The following is a 15826-nucleotide window of genomic DNA, read 5'->3' on the forward strand; positions in this document are numbered from 1 at the left end:
AAATCGCGTTAAAAGTACGAAAGCCTTTTTTAATGCGGGTTTTAACCCTCCAAAATAAAACTTGGTTCGCGAATGAAGTTTTTTTCTTACAAATCTTATACTTTTTTGTGCAGTCGTAATATATAAGTTCGTATCATAACTCTCTCTCGGTGTATCGGTGTTTGATTCTGTTTTCGGCTCGACGAGTAGCGAACGGGAAAATCACGTGTTACTCTTCTAGTACCCGCGGTATGAAATATTATTTTAGAGAATACGTATGCTTTTTTTTTAAGAAGTAAAAAAAGTTCTAAATCGTGTCACCTTCTACCGTTTGGTTACAGAATATAACAGACAAAACTTTCTTAGATTTTAAGATAACCCGGCAAAACTACCCAAAATATTATTGAAAATTTTCCGGTTTTATTTTGCGGTTTAAAAACTAATACTTTATTTATAATGAAACACTTGAGAACACAAAAACACCGACCGGGTGTTCTCGAGGAATAATAAAAACAAGCGAGCGAGCGCGGTAAAATTGAAAAGTTAATTCAGGCTAATTTGATAGTCAACGGTATACAAGGAACTACTTTCAGCAGCAACACGCCTGATCTCCTTAAACTACCAACATCAATGTATCCTTCACGAGTCGGTTGGAGAGTTATCGATTCGGTTTACAAATTTTAACCTCTCGCAGCAGGTAGAATTTGAACCGGCAAATTTCACATTATAAAACTAATTATTATAAATAAACCTTCATTCCGATCGGGAGACAATAATACATCATATAGATTACGTCTACAAAATATAAATTACAAAAACAAATTATAAGATAAACAAGACATAAATATTAAAAATAAAAAAACACGACTGCCGAAAAGAAACTGCTGACAAACGTTGTTTTTTTTTTTGTGCAGCTTTGGTTCCATCATGATTTTCTATACTAGTAAACACCCCGTTTAAATTTTGAAAATCGGAAGATCGGTTACGAAGATATAATATTTCTGAATAACTGTTATTTGTTAGATCGAGAATGTATATGATAAAACGCAAAAGTTAGCCTTCAACCTACTAACAAGTAGCGATTTTGAAAATCGGACGATTTTTTGCAGAAATATTATAAGAACATCCCATTGCACCCCCCAAATAGCACTTTAGGGGCACCCCGTGTATTACCAATTGTTGGTGATGATCGGTCTAGCCTCGCACGAGGTTTCTGGATCACCTCACCACTCTAGTCTTACCCACAGTCCCCCATGGGAAGCCCGTTATTATTAATTTAATCTATTTAATATTAGTCTGTTAGTAATTTTATTTAACGTAAATGTAATTCTATTATTCGTACGATTTCCTTGAATCATTCAGTTCAAACCCGGTTCACACAGCGATAGAGGCTCACAAATTCACAGTTCATTAATTCACTTCATTAAAGTTTGTACTTCAACCGGCAGATCTCCACTATTACATACATATTTATAAAATTTATATATATATATATATATATATATATATATAGAGAGAGAGAGAAAGAGAAAGCCTATGACAGTGGTTCCCAAAATTTTCCGAGCCGCGGAGTCCTTTATCAATTAAAAGTTTTCCCATGGCGGTTTACCCTAAGTATGACTACTCGTATGTAAGAGAAAAATAAAAAAACTCGTGTACTTCATTATTTTATTTTTTTTTTCATTAAAATTAATCAATAATTATAAATGTCTTCGTTCAATTAATTATGAAACTTTTAAAATATTTCGCGGCGCCGCTGTGAAGAGGCCGCGGCGCACAGTATGGGAATCATTGGCCTATGACACTCCCGGTAACGAAAGGATTCCAACGTGCAGGCGTACATCTAAATCGGTTCGGCCGTTGAGCTGCAAAGATGGAACATACATACGTACAAACATACACCCTAAATACATTACAGTCATTTTTGTGCAGTCGTGTAACAATCGAGAACGTGATAAAACTGAAATTTAAAAAGTACAGCGCGTATAATTACAGTTTGTTGAATATAAGAAAGTCTTGATGCGTTTAGTTTACGAAGGGGAAGGATAATACACCCAAAAGAAATGAGATCGGTATATTTCCAAGAATAATTTGCAATAATGTAGTTGAACGAACGAAATCTACGAATCGCTTCCGGGATAGCAGACGTTTTATCAGAAAACGTACTTATTTCGCTAAACGTTATGTAATAGTATACAGAATGTAAACTTTTACTTGGAAGACGAAAATTTACAAGGTTTGTATTACAATACGGTGTAATATTTAAGGGTTTCACTGCAAGCGAAAAAAATAGAAAAAAATTAAAACCGCATCTACATATTTTTTAAAGTAAATAAAACCTAACGCAAAACTAAATAAAACGGATGATATTTACATTTATCGATACAAAAAGAACCAAAAGGTAAATTCAATTACGATAGAACATTTTTGCAACTACGTGTTTATATACTTCATAAATAATTTTACACGAGGTCCTCGCATGTCTGCTGATAACACCGCACTAATATTTTCAGTAATCATAATTACAAACCGATACAGATTGAAACGTTGTTCTTCTCTCTGTTCCGCTTTAAATTTTGAATTCAACATTCGAGCCGCTATAGATGTCCATAGTACGTCGACTACGCGACTTCAAACTTCTATCGCGATTACAAACTCGGAATTTAAATGTCTTGTAGTTCACCGTGAATTAAATCCATTTTCAAGACGAAAAGCGATCGCATCTTAATTTTTCAAGCCGCAGGTAATTTGGAAAATATCCATGTTGTTTATTATACTAGTTTAAATTTTATTACACAGTCGTTTTAAATTACTCCTTACAAACTGAAAATCGCTAAGAATTTTGACATTATTCGCTTTAATATTTGTTTATTGTCGATTGACAATTACATATACAATTTTATTCGACATATTTATCCTTGACGCAGATACCAAAAGAAACCTTGAGCGCTACCCGCGAGTTCATATTATTGTAACAGAATTATTAAAAAAAGAATTAATGAAAAATACAATAATTATCTAAATAAATATACAGGATTTTTCTAACATGATAGATAGAAATAAAAAACATAAAAATTTAAATTGAAAAATCAAGTAAAAAAAAATGCACAGCACCAGAACGTAAAATTATTTAAGTTTACATTGAAATTGTATATAATAAAATACATTTTGGAGAAATAAAAAAAAAATCATTATAACTACCATAAGACAACAATAAATACAATTATGAATTTATACTGCCTTAGCATTCACTTAAACATATGTAGATTTTTTAATGTTAAGTAGTCTATTATTAATTAATTTTGTCGTATGTTATTCGTTATAATAATATGTTAAATTTATTGTTATTAGTGTAGATTATTTTTGTCTTTCGATGCGGTAATTTAAAATATATATTGCGCTTCACCCGTTCATCTGTTTCTTTTATTAGATTACTATTTATTATTTGGACGTTAAAACGGTCGGGAACTTTTTTAGAAAATATACCGGTGTAATACGAAAATTAATGTTTGCAACGGTTAATTTTGAAAAGAATGCGGTATAAGTATTTTTTCCTGCCGAACGATTGTACGATGTATTTTTAAATTCAAATTCATTTATATATTTGTTTAAAAGTGTAGTAGTATTACTTTCATGCGGCTGGTCGAGTGCATTACGCCAACGAGACTGTTTTGAATAGTGTAGATTTGTTTACGTGTAATTTAATCGTGTAATCCATATAGTTACACGATACTAAGAAATTCATGAATATTCAAATTCGTATTAAAATTATGTTATCGGTCTTTATATTTTGTAGATAAGCATCTAAACCAGGGGTCGGCAACCTTTTGAGTCAGAAGAGTCAAAAATTACAATTTACAAAATTTCAAAGTTTTTAAAGAGCCACAAAAGTTTTTCGAAAATAGGTTTATTAAATAACAATTTATAGGTACTTACACTTATAATTATTATTTTACCTCTAATTTTTAAATAATAAAAGTTATAAAATATATAAATAATAAAATAGGTGATTAATTAAATAATCCAACAGTAGTACTTTTTTTCTTTTTTAACAATTCTTATAGACTTCAAAAAAGTAGTTAGGTATCTTATTTGGAAAAAAATATGTGTAATATGTATTTTAAAAATATAATACTTATTATGTTACCTATCTTTACTTCGGTTGTTTTATTATTATTATATGTACATACATAACTTTGAGAAGATAATTCGCTTCTAACTCTTTTACTTGAAACAACAAACTATACGTCACAGCCAAAGCGCTGTTGAAGGCGCCAAATTGTCTTGCGTCGAAAGCGAATTAAAACCTACATAGAAACAACCGACGACGGCGTCATTCGAGAGCTTCAGACGGACTGACGACAGTGACGACGCGTGTCACGAGGGAGGGGTGCGGTGAAAAGCGAGTACAAGTGGAAAAGTGATAGAATCGGTGCCTAATCCTCGTTAATCGATTCAGAACGATTTTTAAATGTTTATTTTTTTTATAAAATAAATAATATTTGCGTATGGAACTAAATAGCCGCAGCTTCACATCCATAGAGCACCATGTGGCGCATGTGGCTCGCGAGCAATAGGTCGGCAGGTTGCCGACCCCTGATCTAAGCCGATCAGGGGGAAAAATGTATTTCTGTGGAGGCGATCGATTAACGGCAATCGGTTCAAAGTTCTTGTTATCGATTCTAAAATTAATATCGACTGAATTCGCGTTTTGTAACTCTTTCATTATCTCGTGTTAATATTTTTATCTACAAATATAAAATAAAAAATTATAATAATATAAATAAAATATAAAAAAATAAATTATAATATAATAATAAACATTTTTATCTGCAAATATTATCACGGCACGGATGAAGTCCTACGCAAGTACTACGGCATGAAAATAAACAAGAACAAAACGAAAGTAATGAAATGTAGTAGAAATAACGAAGATGGACCGCTGAATGTAAAAATAGGAGGAGAAAAGATTATGGAGGTAGAAGAATTTTGTTATTTGGGAAGTAGAATTACTAAAGATGGACGAAGCAGGAGCGATATAAAATGCCGAATAGCGCAGGCGAAACGAGCTTTCAGTCAGAAATATAATTTGCGTACATCAAAAATTAATTTAAACGTCAGGATAAGATTTTTGAAAGTAGACGTTTTGATCGTAGCTTTCTATGGAAGAGAAACTTGAACGATCGGAGTACCCGAAAAGAAAATATTAGAAGCTTTTTTTTTTTTAATGCGGTGCTATAGGAGAATGTTAAAAATCAGACGGGTGGATAAAGAGATAAATGAAGAAGTGTTGCGGCAAATAGATGAAAAAAGAAAAGTTTGGAAAAATATAGTTAAAAGAAGAGACAGACTTATAGGCCACATATTAAAGCGTCCTGGAATAATCGCTTTAATATTGGAGGGACAGGTAGAAGGAAAAAACTGTGCAGGCAGGCCACGCTTGGAATATGTAAAACAAATTGTTACGGATGTAGGCTGTAGTGGGTATACCGAAATGAAACGACTAGCACTATATAGGTAATCTTGGAGAGCTGCATCAAACCAGTCAAATGACTGAAGATAAAAAAAATCATGTTACGTTTATCACTACCATTCCTGTTTGATTTTAATCTGTAAGTTACTGGGTTTGATTCCCAATCTGCCTTGTAATTTTTCATTTGCTGTTAATCGATCCAAATCGTTAAAAAATATAATAAACTGACAATAATCAATCGTGAACCTGTAAACAATAATACACGAAATAAATTTTGCACTTTAAATAAACATAAAAATGTGTGCTGTACAGAATCCAATTTTCTGTTTGTTAATATTAGAACCTGCATAATAAATTACACTTGTTAACGGTTTTCTGAAATTTTTACGATAAGAATTCGACGTAATACTTCAAATACGATTGAACAGTGAAATGTTATTTAACACGTTACCAACAATTAACCTACAACAATGAGTAGTATTTAAACAAATTGTGATGAAAAAAAATCAGTGTTCCCAACTTGTTTTCCGTAGGTCTAAAATTATTGTACCTACTAGATACATCTGTTTTCTTTTTTGTAACATTTTCTTCTAAGTTTTCGTCGGTTTTGTTGTTAATAAAAGTCGACATGTTTAAAATTTTATTTCTTTTTTGTTGACATTATTATTTACGTGAATCTTCTTGTAATTAAATTCTCTACAATTTACGTTTAAAAAATGTACGATTTATTGCCAATTTAACAACGTTATTGTAGTCAAACGTAAAATAATGTGTTTTTTGACCCTATTTTTGGCGTTTTACACGAGATATCTTAGAAACTAAAAGAGATACAGTTCTGGGACCTATTTGTTCGATTTCCCAGCTCAAAAACTATAAGAAACAATTGAACTTGCCCCTTAATTGACCTTCCCAGGATTTCAGAAAGCCTTAATTTACCTGGTGGAACTGAAACTCGGGCGAAATCTTTCACTCTGTATAACTCGCTAACGAAGCGTTTTCGGGTCTATGTTTATATGAACGTTTTTAGCCTCTAGAATGAGTTGTCAAAGTATTGCTCTATCCTCCTGAATCACCTGTATTTCCTTGATTTTGGGCATAAAAATAATTTTAAAATGAAAAATAAATATTTTCCTCCCTAATCAAGTTTGAACATGTTAGGAATTCACTCAATATAACCATTTACAGTTATTTATTTTATAAATATAATTTAATCAAACTTAACCTACGCTCGCTTCGCTCGATAACGTTGCCTAATTAACACGGTAATGTTTTGAGTATTTAAATAATAAATTCAGTAATTCTGACAATTATTTATTATTTAAATATTGAAAACATTATTGTTAATTTGTCGATGTCAGCGAGCGTAGGTAAAAAAAATATTTTTTTCCCTTAATTCTCGCCTAAAAATTGTTATTTTTAACAAAAAAAAAAAAAAACAAATGTGTGCTTCACACCGCACGGCCGAAGTGAAAACTTGTATGGGATCGCAATCGTTTCGAGTTAATATATATTACAAGTATTTAATATTACAAGGAGTATAAAAAATTATCTAATGTGACCGCCGCGCGAATAATATATTGTATGCGCGCGCACTCTAGTTAGAATCATCGAATTAAATAAACAAAAAATATTATGTTTAAATAAATTGATAAATATTTTAATTTAAGTTGTATGTTTTAATTCCATCTTTACTAATTCTACTTCCTAAAAAACAAAATTCTTCTACCTCCACAATCTTTTCTCCTCCTATTTTCACATTTAGATTCGGAGTAACAGTACAAGGTGAAAAGATAAAGATGCTACGATTTGCCGATGATATAGTAATTCTAGCCGAGAGTAAAAAGGATTTAGAAGAAACAATGAACGGCATAGATGAAGTCCTACGCAAGAACTATCGCATGAAAATAAACAAGAACAAAACAAAAGTAATGAAATGTAGTAGAAATAACAAAGATGGACCGCTGAATGTGAAAATAGGAGGAGAAAAGATTATGGAGGTAGAAGAATTTTGTTATTTGGGAAGTAAAATTACTAATGATGGACGAAGCAGGAGCGATATAAAATGTTGAATAGCACAAGCTAAACGAGCCTTCAGTAAGAAATATAATTTGTTTACATCAAATATTAATTTAAATCTCAGGAAAAGATTTTTGAAAGTGTATGTTTGGAGTGTCGCTTTATATGGAAGTGAAACTTGGACGATCGGAGTATCTGAGAAGAAAAGATTAGAAGCTTTTGAAATGCGGTGCTATAGGAGAATGTTAAAAATCAGACGGGTGGATAAAGTGACAAATGAAGAGGTATTGCGGCAAATAGATGAAGAAAGAAGCATTTGGAAAAATATAGTTAAAAGAAGAGACAGACTTATAGGCCACATACTAAGGCATCATGGAATAGTCGCTTTAATATTGGAAGGACAGGTAGAAGGGAAAAATTGTGTAGGCAGGCCACGTTTGGAGTATGTAAAACAAATTGTTGGGGATGTAGGATGTAGAGGGTATACTGAAATGAAACGACTAGCACTAGATAGGGAATCTTGGAGAGCTGCATCAAACCAGTCAAATGACTGAAGACAAAAAAAAAAAAAATGTTCACATTCAGTGGTCCATATTTGTTATTTCTACTACATTTCATTACTTTTGTTTTGTCCTTGTTTATTTTCATGCGATAGTTCTTGCGTAGGACTTCATCTATGCCGTTTATATATAAAATACAAATACATTAAGAATCTTGTTGCCAGTTTAATTGTGAATAAGTGCGTGCCGCGTATAGTTAATTTGTTTAGACTCGTCAGTATTTTACATGACTTGTAACATTACAGTGATCGTCATGAAACATGGCGCTTGGGTTTTAACATATGTATCTCCGTTAATAAAAATCGCATTATAGAATTGAAGATATCGGTTGAAACTGCAATTATTTTTACCCAAATTGGATTCGACCGAATTTGGTTACCATCATTCGTTTGAAAATTAGAAACGTGAAAATAGGAAAATTCACGATTTTTCCATTTTTTTTAAGGACGTCATATTTGAATTACTATAAATTCAAAAACTATCGATATAAAGATTTTCTACTTCTGAAGATAGAGTAAACAATTGTTTCTCAATAATTATAATTAAGATTTAACCTAAAATTAGTATTATTTAAGCGTACAGGTCTTTTCAAGTAAAATCATCATATTATGTTTAACAAATAATAAATGGTGGAGCAAATAATAAATTTTCGCTAATGTTTTGTTTTTAAAGTGCTAAAAGTTAATAGTTTTTTTTTTTTTTTGTTAATTGATTTTATTATATTAATTTTCTTAAAATAAAATTCTCTATAAGTTTTTATAGTAAAATTTACGAATTTATTAGTAATTTAACAAAGTTATTGTAATTCAAACTTTAAAAAATATGTATTTTATCACCTTTTCTTTTTCCTGTTTAGCCTCCGGTAACTACCGTTTAGATAATACTTCAGAGGATGATATGTATGAGTGTGAATGAAGTGTAGTCTTGTACATTCTCAGTTCGACCGTTCCTGAGATGTGTGGTTAATTGAAACCCAACCACCAAAGAACACCGGTTCCACGATTTAATATTCAAATCCGTGTAAAAATAACTGGCTTTACTAGGACTTGAACGCTGTAACTCTCGATTTCCAAATCAGCTGATTTGGGAAGACGCGTCAACCACTAGACCAACCTGGTGGGTTATGTATTTTATCACCAAACGTTTTTTTATTTTACGCTGGATATCATGAAAATTAAGAAAGGTAGAGTTCTGGGACCTGTTTTATTCGATTTTTCAGGTCAAAAAACATAGGAAATCATCAGGTTTATTCCCTTATATCACTTTAAAAAGTTCAAAACTCGATAATAAACGATTTCGGACATATGTTTGTGTGAACTTTTATATTTATTTCAAGCTCTAGAATTAGGTTCCAAATTATTTCCTCTTTATTCCTGAATCAATCTGTATATTTATTTTTTTATCATTAAGTGTACCAGAAATAAATATGAAAAAAATCTTTTGAAATAAATGAAAAAAAAATTTAAAGAAAACCTTTCAAGTTATATAAGCTTAAAAAATACTACTGAAAGGATAAGATATATTTAAAGTAAAGGAAAGTATCAAAAGATAGATTAAAATAGAAATAAAATAAAAAAAGAGTGTAGACAGAAATAAAAAATATCTTTAAATATATTTATATTTGAGAAGAGAATAAAGTTTGCTATAAAAAAAAAAAAAAAAAGTTAAATTGATATGTTTTAAATGCATTTAAAATACATAATTTATGCAGGATTTAAAATTAAAAAAAATTCAGATTATAATAAAAGCGAAGTGTTGAATAAAAAAAAAAAAAAAATAAATAAATATAAATAAAATAAATGTAATAAGTAAATTCTTTATAGTAATAAATGCTTTAATAGAAAAACGTTGGATAGGCAATGATAAAATAAAACAACAAATTATAAAATTGTGTCGCTCATACGCTGACAGAAGACATTTGCTAAGAGGAATTTCAGAGGTAATTATTTTTTTATTTAATTTTTTTAGGATGACTCATCTAGTAATAACATCTGTCAATCTGTGTCTATACAATGATGGTGTGAGGTAGCAAGGGGCGATGAACAACTCAGGTGGCTACCGTCAGACAGTACAGTATCATGCGATGTAAACTTGCGTACATGTGTGCGTACGTTTGTGTATTTCTGTCGAGTAACAAAGTTAACATCCCTCTATTTCTTATATAGACGTTCGAAATAATTAAATTAAATCAAGATTTGTCGACTATTTTATATTTAATACATTTTATTTAAAATAATAATTCACCTCTCTTAATTTTAATTTTTTTTTTTTTAAATATTACGTACGATAGAGTTTATCCGTTTTGTAAAGTAATTTACAAAAAAAAAAAAAAAAGATTATAATATAACATAATAACAGATAAAATTTTTCCAGTTTTATTTACAATTCGACCTCGTAATGCCTACACGTGTATTTTAAAGAGCGAAGAATATGCGGTAGAAATTAATGAGATATTAAAATAAAGCCAAATTTTTGCCCAGAATCAAACCTGAGACGGGGAGATTTAGAAGCAAACATGCTAACAACTATATCAACCAGTTTTTTATACGATATAATGTTATAAACTTATTTATAAAATGAAATAGAACATTAAAGGGTAAAAAAAATGAATATATAAAACTTTTAATTAACTCGATTATATTTAAGGTTGTAATAATAAAAGTAAGAGACGTCCAGATAAAATGTTGCGTTAGACGCTATAAGCAACGTACATTCCTACATTTATATAATCCTTTTATGTTTATAAGAACAGAAAATATAATGTTATTTAATACTTCAACAAACATCAACTAAACCGTTTGCCCACCGATCTCCTAGATGGAATCTTGCGTCATCCAGAAGGTCCAGGGTTCGAATCTCCGTCGCTGTTGGAATTTTTAATTTAATTTAATATAATGTACGTTATTGATTTGTTTAATTATTTATCAAAATATGATTTATATTGCAGCGTGTAAGGCATGTGTTTAGTGAAGTGTTTAACGTTTAGCGATTAGTCTGTCGGAGGAAGGGCGGTGTTATCTCCACAGGATTGCGGCTATCGACCGTTGATAGTCGCTTCACATTAACTTTATTAATGCTATTCCTAACACATATTAATACCTAATACATTTTTCTATTTATTTATTTGTATCGGAAATAGACCGATATACAGTACACTTACTTTTATTTTAAATTTTAATAAAACATATAAAAAAGCCAATTCTGACCGGAATTTGAACCCAGAACTTTCTGTCTACCTGTACTACCTGCAGTCTGGTATCTTTTGCCATAATGTTTTATATTACTATTATTTTTGTTTTTACTCTTTATTCTCGTAAATACAACTTTAAAGTTATACTTTATCACCGTAAATTTCAAACATTTTAAAATACGAAATTTAATATTCCAGAAACGAATAAAAGTGAAATACAAAATACCGTATGAATTTGGTACGAAATTATATACTTATTTAGAGAATACGATTATCAAAATAAGAGTCGCTCTTGGAAAGTAATAAAACATCACAATCACTATCATCACCCCGTCTCTTGAACCTCACTCGGTCCCAGACAGCGCAAAAATTCCCTAACACACACACACACTTTCTCTCTCATTCTCTCAGTGGGTGCGTGTACTCGCGCAAATTTTGAAGGGTATAAAGATCATTTAATTCCTGAAGATGCACTATACTAATAATTTCATTATCGGATCTAACTTCTCAAGGACCCTTTCAATTTCCAACCTCCACGATATTTATGTCTAATCGTAGTTCTGTTAAATATTGTAAAGAATAAATATAGCCAAATCAAATTTAATTCGAATCTCTGACATATTTTTTTATGTATGTGTATCGATTCTATGAAATTATTTCATTAGTACAAAAATTATATTTCTCACTGTAACAGGAGAGTAATCCCGTCTAAATTTTTTAAACGTTGAAGTTCATTGTGGCATCGAATTTACAAACTGTATTAAGACTTTTAGTGAAGAAATTTTTTTATCATAAATGATGTTTTTAAAAAGATAATTTTATAAAATGTAAACTATACATTTTATATTTGCGTATTTTTATTTTATATTTTTATTTGTGTAATTATATATATATATATATATATATATCCTCCTAAATCATCTTGTGTACATTTAGGAGGAAAGAAAAATAATTTGGGAACCGATTTTAGAGCTTGAAATTAAGAAGAAGGGTTCGTACAAACATACGTCCGAAAACAGTTTGTAATCGAGTTACGACTAGCAAATTCTCTAAGAAGAATTAGGAAGAAACCGTTTCCCGTTAGATACTTTACTTAGCTAACATATGTTGTCGCGTAACAAGGTGCTAACCTACTGAAACGGAAATGATGTTCAGTCGTACAAATGACACCTTCACTTCTTTCACCTCAACGAAGGCTGTATATACCGAGCATCATTACTATCCGAGAAAGCAATTCTTATTGGTACCTCCTATACCAGAGACGGTTTATATTTATCACAATCGCAAGAAAGAATGCGAGAAATTAATGGACTCTTTCTTCAAGAAACGATGTATTATACACAGACTCCAGTTTGTGTGGAATGTATAGTAATTAAGTCTATATCAGATAGTTATTCCACCGATATAATTATTTCTTTCTTAAAAGCACTTTTACAAAATTAATAACAAAAGTTATCGTAATCATTTTTTTTCATAAAATGATCAACAGTTTCGTAAAAAAAAATCGAACTAGCGAGTTACAAATTAAACATTTTAATTGCATGAAAAATGCGTATTATTTTTACGAGTAAATCCAGTATAAACTTTTCTTTATAAGTTATAAAATCATTAACAAAAGTTTGTTAATGATTTTTTCTTTATAAATTAAAAAATTATAGTTTTTATGAATGAAAAAAGTCATGGAAAAGGGCAAAAAGAGGCTTGACATAAGGGTCTCTGATAATTCGAGTACTTAAACAAGCAATAGTTTATGTAAATTTTACGGATAAATAAAATATGTAAGTCCGGTTAACCAAGAGTCGGATGTATAAAATCAGTGATTATTTTACTAATTGTATTATAACATAAAAAAAAATTAAAATAAACAAAAAAGTTATCAAGTATGATTTTTAAGTTTTTAACACTAATACATAAACGATAAATATCAAATAAGTTCATTGACCTTATTGTCAAACACAAAGAATTTAACACAATTTTTTTTTTTTTTTTTTAATATATAAATATAAATAATAGTAAAATAATAATATGATTCATTATTAAATTTAAAAAAAAATAAATAATAAAAATTTTACGAAAATATTAAAAATTATTTTTTTCATTCATCTTCCTTACTGGTTAGCTTGGAAGATGTATTCTATGTGTTGAATAACTCAAACGCAACGCAGTAAATTAGCTGATGCCGATCTTGGCTGCCAAAGGGCCGGGGGGGAAGGAAAAAACAGGTTAATTGGCAACATGGCACCTGTTGTAGTCACAATGTTAGAGCTGCGATTATATACCACTCCGTATTAAGAATAGTATTACAAGAGAAGAGAAGTAAGAGAGAGCGAGAGAGAGACCCTCTGTCTCGCTTCCTCTCCATCATTGATCCCCCTACCAAACCCTCTCTCAATTTCTCTCCATCAACCTTGCTCTCTCACACTACCCGCTCTGTCTCTCACTCGACCCCTCTCTCTCTCACTCTCCCCCTCCGTCAATCTCTCTCGCTGTATGCGGTGGGCTACTTAAACGTGTTTGTATTTTTTCAATTTTCTCACTCAAAGTGCATTTTTACAAAAACTTTGTAATAAAAAAATTGACCGTTAAGGTTTTCGACACTTTTTAATGCCTTTCCGTTCGTGAAAAAGCTTTAAAAAATTTCTCGTTGGAATTATAAAAAAAAAAACGGTAACTGTAAATGAAAAATTTACGTAAAATTTAACCTCTGATCCAAAGATTTTTCCCGACGAGAAGAAAAGTCACAACGTCGTTTGTAGTAATAAAAAATTACGCGTATAGAATTTTATTTCGAAAATACGAGTACATCGTTAAATTTTGTTACTTCAATTTTTTTTTTAATTTCAGTGCTCCTTTGATCAGCCAAATAAACATAGTATTTTTTGTAATTTCTTTATTTTGCGTCGTTTATAATTGTACGTAAAGAATTAGATGAACTGTAACCGATAAGGAATGCCAAACGATGCCGAGATTCGAAGCTAGGATTATCGGTAGATCAGTCGCTTAATTTATCAACCGATCGATCTAAGGAGGGTCGTTATATCTTTCTTAAAAATAGTTTTCCTCTAAAAGAACGATCGACTATACATTTTCAACAATGTTGTGATTTTTTTTAATTTAGCTTAAAAAATATAAAGTAAACACGGGAAATGTTAAATATAAAAATCTGTAATGAACTATTTGTTGTATATATCTCGTTGTACTGTTTACGAATAATTTCTGCTTTAAATAATATGTACGCATAATTATTAAGATGATACACGATTATACCGAGTCTTTATCGGGTGTCGAACTCATATTATAAAATATTGGTTGCCTTCTACAAACTCACTACCGATGTTTTTTCCTTTCTTACTTATATTATTAAATATATATATGTTAAATAAAAACTACGCCGATAAATTTCTAAAAATATTTTTACAAATTTATTAAAACGATTATTTGTTACTTTCTTTCCTATCAAAAAATAGTTTCTTCAAATTTTTGTGTTATTCTCGAGTATTATTCATTTATTTGAATAATTAACGATATTAATTGAGATCGGTGAACAAACGGTAAGCTATTTAGGTGTCGAACCTAGGAAATTCAGTAAATCAGTATATTTTTGATAACGATACAGATGCGAATTATTTTCTTGATTAGCTTCATTCTCGTTACCCGACTTAAAACTTAATATATTTAACACGAAATACATCTAATATATCACTCACGAAATACTCTTAAAAACATATAACTTGTTTATTTTTCGATATTGCTTAGCCGCTACTTAGAACTATTGAATAAATTATTAAGAGATAAATACAAGAAATTTATTTATTTATTATTACATTTATTTTGTAAAAATAGACGAGAGTAAATTGGGTTCTAACATTTTTAATCTAATAAATAATTTGAATAACACATACACAGAATAAAACAACTGCCAATTATTGTTTCAAAAATTGTAATAGTATTAAAAAAAAAATAAATACAACTCACCTTAATAAGAAATATTTCAGTAAAAAGATGTAAATTGGATCACGTTACAAGTGGATAGGTTAGGTTAACAGCGGTTACTCGAGGCATTAACAGTACAGCATATTCAGTCATCTATCTACCGATAATTCCCGCCAATAACTAACTACAAGACAAAACATCTCGGTGAATTTCTTTAGTTACACTCATCTTCCCCCCCTCCCCAAACCACTACGGAATCGACGTCATCGAAAGACACAACCACTTGTTTTCAAAATTATAATGAAAAATTATTACATCTAAAATTCGGTTCGCAAACTGTTTCTTTCACCGTCAATATTTTTTTTAAATTAGACCATCGGTTACACGTCCTCTAATATTAAATTGTTTTTAAAATTTACTATCGATCTCGCCCGGCTTATAATTAGATAAAATATTAAAGAGAATAAATTTTCACTTAAAACTATAAATGGACATATACTACAACACAGCCAACCGTACACAAAGGGGTTATAACGAGATTTTTACTTATTATTTAATTGCATGTAATATCATTTTATATACGTAATCAAGTTCAATAATAATCAAGTTCAATAGTACAATACAATTTTGTTATTAAGTGTTATTATATTTTTTAAATATCAAATCAGGAATTAA

At 30.2% G+C, this 15826-nt stretch overlaps 1 protein-coding gene and 1 long non-coding RNA gene across 3 annotated transcripts in view; one reads left to right on the plus strand and one right to left on the minus strand.

Moving 5' to 3' along the window:
- Positions 1 to 15324, minus strand: part of LOC142333780 (uncharacterized) — a 67469-nt gene extending 52145 nt beyond the window's left edge. Inside the window, exon 1 of one of the 2 annotated variants that reach the window (XM_075381294.1) lies at positions 15194 to 15324. The gene's annotated coding sequence lies outside the window, so the exon portion shown is untranslated. The remainder of the gene's footprint in view (positions 1 to 15193) is intronic. The other variant, XM_075381296.1, reaches the window with a different exon arrangement.
- LOC142333782 (uncharacterized) overlaps positions 1 to 15826 on the plus strand; it is a 33685-nt gene that overhangs the window by 15093 nt on the left and 2766 nt on the right. The gene's annotated exons all lie outside the window — the stretch shown is intronic.

Source organism: Lycorma delicatula, chromosome 13 (assembly GCF_047948215.1).
Source record: "Lycorma delicatula isolate Av1 chromosome 13, ASM4794821v1, whole genome shotgun sequence".
Taxonomy (NCBI): domain Eukaryota; kingdom Metazoa; phylum Arthropoda; class Insecta; order Hemiptera; family Fulgoridae; genus Lycorma; species Lycorma delicatula.